A 6,233-nucleotide genomic window follows, 5' to 3' on the forward strand; every position below is an offset into this window, starting at 1 on the left:
GATTCGAACGGGGCGGACGACGAACTCGGGGAGGCGTCGGGGAGGGCACACGGTCGCCGGTGATCTCGGCAGCCGAAGCTTGAAGAAGAGGTCGGGGAAGCCGCTGCAGGGCGCGTCCGCTCGTGTGGCTTGGCGGGGACGGTGTAGAGGTCAGCGGCGGAGCTTCTGGAACTGGCGGAGGGGCGAGGGAGGGCTGGTGGCTGCGGCTATGGCGAACGGCGGCGACGGCTGCGCTCGGGGATCACAGGGAAGAGAGGGAAAGAGAGAGCCAGAGGAGGGGGAGCGGTCCAGAGGGAGAGGGGAGAACGAGGGGAGGCTCTGGGTGTCTCCGTGGCGTCGCGAGGATGTCGGGGAGGCTGCCACGGCGAAGCAGGAGGTGGAGGCCCGGGCACGGGCGCGTCGACACGCCTCTGCTAGTAGGCAGAGGTTGAAGACAGCGGTGTCCCTGGTGGACTGGGCCGCCAAGTGGGCTGGCAGGGGGGGCTGGGCCAGCACAGGTGAGCGCCAGGTAGTTTCTCTGCTCTGTTTTATTTTTTTTTCTTCTGTTTTGTTTTATTTAATATCTTTTGCCATTGTTTTTGAATTGTAAACAAATTCAAACAATGCCAAAAACTCCTCTGAATAATTTTATTTGGCTAGATGGACTTTTCCAAAAGCTCATAAAATATTTCAGGGGTATTTGAAATTATATTCTAATTATATGAATATAATTCAAATTCAAATAGCTAGTGATTTAAATTCAAAGTCCCAAAAATAAACCCTTAAAAATGTTCAATATTTTGGTTGGGACCAGAACCCTTGCCAAAAATTATCAAACATTTAAGAAGAACATTTTGGAACAATGAATGAGATTTTAGGGTTTTTGCCCTTCTTTTATTTAGGGTTTTGAGGCTTCCAATTTCCCTCAGTTCAAATTTCAGAATTTTAACATGATGCACACACTAGGCAGCACCAGAAGCTAGGGATGTGACAGTATCACTACGATCGAGATTCAATAAACCATTCCTTTAGGTGCAAGACCATTGAAGGTATGATTCAAATAAATAGAGTAACCATTATTCTCCTTAAATGAATAACCGTATTGTGATAGACATGATCCAATCATGTCTATGCTCAACGCAAACACCAAATCTCGATGGTAGAGGGAGCGTGCGATGTTTGATCACATCAACCTTGAAAACACTTTCAACACATATCGTCAGCTCACCTTTAGCTAGTCTCCGTTTATTCCGTAGCTCGTTTATTTCGAGTTACTAACACTTAGCAACCGAACCGGTGTCTAAATACCCTGGTGCTACTAGGAGTACTAGTAAAGTATACATTAACATAATGTATATCCAATATACTTCTATCGACCTTGCCAGCCTTCTCATCTACCAAGTATCTAGGGTAATTCCGCTCCAGTGGTTGTTCCCTTTATTAAAGAAGCACTTAGTCTCGGGTTTGGGTTCAACCTTGGGTTTCTTCACTAGAGCAGCAGCTGATTTGCCGTTTCATGAAATATCCCTTCTTGCCCTTGCCCTTCTTGAAACTAGTGGTTTCATCAACCATCAACAATTGATGCTCCTTCTTGATTTCTACTTTCGCGGTGTCAACCATCGTGAATACCTCAAGGATCATCATATCTATCCCTGATATGTTATAGCTCATCACGAAGCTCTAGCAGCTTGGTGGCAATGACTTTGGAGAAACATCACTATCTCATCTGGAAGATCAACTCCCACTCGATTCAAGTGATTGTTGTACTCAGACAATCTGAGCATAAGCTCAACGATTGAGCTTTTCTCCCTTAGTTTGCAGGCTAAGAAAATCGTCGGAGGTCTCATACCTCTTGACGTGGGCACGAGCCCGAAATCTCAATTTCAGCTCTCGAAACATCTCATATGTTCCGCGACATTTCGAAAAACGTCTTTGGTGCCTCAACTCTAAACTGTTTAACTGAACTATCACGTAGTTATCAAAACGTGTATGTCTGATGTTCGCAACATCCACAAACGACGTTTGGGGTTCAGCACACTGAGCGGTGCATTAAGGACATAAGCTTTCTATTGTCCGCATAATCGCTATTGTCAACTTTGAACTATATTTTCTCTAGGAACATATCTAAACAGTGGAACTAAAGCGCGAGCTTACGACATAATTTGCAAAGATCTTTTGACTATGTTCAGGATAATTAAGTTCATCTTATGAACTCCTACTCAGATAGACATCCCTCTAGTCATCTAAGTGATTACATGATCCGAGTCAACTACGCCGTCTCCGATCATCACGTGAGACGGACTAGTCATCATCGGTGAACATCTTCATGTTGATCGTATCTACTATACGATTAATGCTCTTCCTTTCGGTCTCTGTGTTCCGAGGCGCTAGGCTCGTCAAGTTAACCCTAAGTGTTTTGCATGTGTAAAACTGTCTTACACCCGTTGTATGTGAACGTAAGGATCTATCACACCCGATCATCACGTGGTGCTTCGAAACGACGAACTTTACCAATGGTGCACAGTTAGGGGAGAACACTTCTTGAAATTGTTGTAAGGGATCATCTTATTTACTACCGTCGTTCTAAGTAAACAAGATGCAGAAACATGATAAACATCACATGCAATCAAATAGTGACATGATATGGCCAATATCATTTTGCTCCTTTTGATCTCCATCTTCGGGGCTCCATGATCATCATCGTCACCGGCATGACACCATGATCTCCATCATCATGATCTCCATCATCGTGTCTCCATCAAGTTATCTCGCCAACTTATTACTTCTACTACTATGGCTACCGGTTAGCAATAAAGTAAAGTAATTACATGGCGTTGTTCAATGACACGCAGGTCATACAATAAATAAAGACAACTCCTATGGCTCCTGCCGGTTGTCATACTCATCGACATGCAAGTCGTGATTCCTATTACAAGAACATGATCAATCTCATACATCACATAGCATTCATCACATTCTTCTTGGCCATATCACATCACATAGCATACCCTGCAAAAACAAGTTAGACGTCCTCTAATTGTTGTTGCATGTTTTACGTGGCTGCTATGGGTTTCTAGCAAGAACGTTTCTTACCTACGCAAAACCACAACATGATATGCCAATTGCTATTTACCCTTCATAAGGACCCGTTTCATCAAATCCATTCCGACTAAAGTGGGAGAGACTGGCACCCGCTAGCCACCTTATGCACCAAGTGCATGTCAATCGGTGGAACCTGTCTCACGTAAGAGTACGTGTAAGGTCGGTTCGGGCCGCTTCATCCCACAATACCGTTGAAACAAGATTGGACTAGTAACGGTAAGCATATTGAACAAAATCAACGCCCACAACTACTTTGTGTTCTACTCGTGCAAAGAATCTACGCAATAGACCTGGCTCATGATGCCACTGTTGGGGAACGTAGCAGACATTCAAAATTTTCCTACGTGTCACCAAGATCTATCTATGGAGAAAGCATCAACGAGGGGAAGGAGAGTGCATCTACATACCCTTGTAGATCGCTAAGCAGAAGCGTTCAAGGGAACGGGGTTGAAGGAGTCGTACTCGTCGTGATCCAAATCACCGGAGATCCTAGTGCCGAACGGACGGCACCTCCGCGTTCAACACACGTACAGCCCGGTGACGTCTCTCATGCCTTGATCCAGCAAGGAGAGAGGGAGAGGTTGAGGAAGACTCCATCCAGCAGCAGCACAATGGCGTGGTGGTGGTGGAGGAGCGTGGCAATCCTGCAGGGCTTCGCCAAGCACCGCAAGAGAGGAGAAGGGAGAGAGGTAGGGCTGCGCCAAGAGGAGAAGTTCTCGTGTCTTGGACAGCCCCCCAGACCTCAAGTATTTATAGGGGGAGGGGAGGGGGCTGCGCCCCCTCTAGGGTTCCCTCCCCAGGGGTGGCGGCAGCCCCCAGATCCCATCTGGGTGGCGGCCAGAGGGGGAGAGAGGGGAGGCGCGCCTGGGGTGGGCCTTAGGGCCCATCTGCCCTAGGGTTTGTCCCCTCCCACTCTACCCTGCGCCTTGGGCCCCTTGTGGGGGGGCGCACCAGCCCACCTGGGGCTGGTTCCCTCCCACACATGGCCCATGCAGCCCTCCGGGGTTGGTGGTCCCACTTGGTGGACCCCCGGGACCCTCCCGGTGGTCCCGGTACGTTACCGATAAAACCCGAAACTTTTCCGGTGACCAAAACAGGACTTCCCATATATAAATCTTTACCTCCGGACCATTCCGGAACTCCTCGTGACGTCCGGGATCTCATCTGGGACTCCGAACAACATTCGGTAACCACATACAAACTTCCTTTATAACCCTAGCGTCATTGAACCTTAAGTGTGTAGACCCTACGGGTTCGGGAGACATGTAGACATGACCGAGACGTTCTCCGGTCAATAACCAACAGCGGGATCTGGATACCTATGTTGGCTCCCACATGTTCCACGATGATCTCATCGGATGAACCACGATGTCAAGGACTCAGTCGATCCCGTATACAATTCCCTTTGTCTAGCGGTATTGTACTTGCCCGAGATTCGATCGTCGGTATACTGATACCTTGTTCAATCTCGTTACCGGCAAGTCTCTTTACTCGTTCCATAACACATCATCCCGTGATCAACCCCTTGGTCACATTGTGCACATTATGTTGATGTCCTACCGAGTGGGCCCAGAGATACCTCTCCGTTTACACGGAGTGACAAATCCCAGTCTCGATCTGTGTCAACCCAACAGACACTTTCAGAAATACCTGTAGTGCACCTTTATAGTCACCCAGTTACGTTGTGACGTTTGATACACCCAAAGCACTCCTACGGTATCCGGGAGTTACACGATCTCATGGTCTAAGGAAGAGATACTTGACATTGGAAAAGCTCTAGCAATCGAACTACACGATCTTTGTGCTATGCTTAGGATTGGGTCTTGTCCATCACATCATTCTCCTAATGATGTGATCCCGTTATCAACGACATCCAATGTCCATAGCCAGGAAACCATGACTATCTGTTGATCACAACGAGCTAGTCAACTAGAGGCTTACTAGGGACATGGTGTTGTCTATGTATCCACAAATGTATCTGAGTTTCCTATCAATACAATTATAGCATGGATAATAAACGATTATCATGAACAAGGAAATATAATAATAACTAATTTATTATTTCCTCTAGGGCATATTTCCAACAGGCATCACGTCCGCAACAAGTAGATCGAAACGATTATGCATCTACTACTATTACTCCACACATCGACCGCTATCCAGCACCCATCTAGAGTATTAAGTTCATAAGAACAGAGTAACGCATTAGGCAAGATGACATGATGTAGAGGGATAAACTCAAGCAATATGATATAAACCCCATCTTTTTATCCTCGATGGCAACAATACAATATGTGCTTTGCTGCCCCTGATGTCACTGGGAAAGGACACCGCAAGATTGAACTCAAAGCTAAGCACTTCTCCTGTTGCAAGAAAGATCAATCTAGTAGGCCAAACCAAACTGATAATTCGAAGAGACTTGCAAAGATAACAAATCATACATGAAAGAATTCAGAGGAGATTCAAATATTGTTCATAGATAATCTTGATCATAAACCCACAATTCATCGAATCTCGACAAACACACCGCAAAAAGAATTACATCAAGTAGATCTCCAAGAAGATCGAGGAGAACTTTCTATTGAGATCCAAAGAGAGAGTAGAAGCAATCTAGCTAATAACTATGGACCCGAAGGTCTGAGGTAAGCTACTCACACATCATCGGAGAGGCTATGGTGTTGATGTAGAAGCCCTCCGTGATCAATTCCCCCTCCGACGGAGCGCCGGAAAAGGACCCAAGATGGGATCTCACGGGTACAGAAGGTTGCGGCGGTGGAAATAGGGTTTCGTGGTGCTCTCAGATGTTTTCAGGGTATATGAGTATATATAGGTGAAATAAGTCGGTCAGGAGAGCCACGAGGTGCCTACGAGGGTGGGGGGCACGCCTACTCCCCCAGGCGCGCCTCCCTGCCTCTTGGTCATCTCGTTGCGTCCTTGACGTCCACTCCAAGTCTCCTGGATTGCGTTTGTTCCAAAAACGACTCTCCCAAAGGTTTCACTCCGTTTGGACTCTGTTTGATATTCCTTTTCTGGGAAACACTGAAATAGGCAAAAAAACAGCAATTTGGACTGGGCCTTCGGTTAATAGGTTAGTCCCGAAAATAGTATAAAAGTGTATAATAAAGCCCATTAAACATCCAAAACATGTACTA

The sequence above is a fragment of the Triticum aestivum genome, chromosome 6B, assembly GCF_018294505.1.
Source record: "Triticum aestivum cultivar Chinese Spring chromosome 6B, IWGSC CS RefSeq v2.1, whole genome shotgun sequence".
In the NCBI taxonomy this organism is placed as follows: domain Eukaryota; kingdom Viridiplantae; phylum Streptophyta; class Magnoliopsida; order Poales; family Poaceae; genus Triticum; species Triticum aestivum.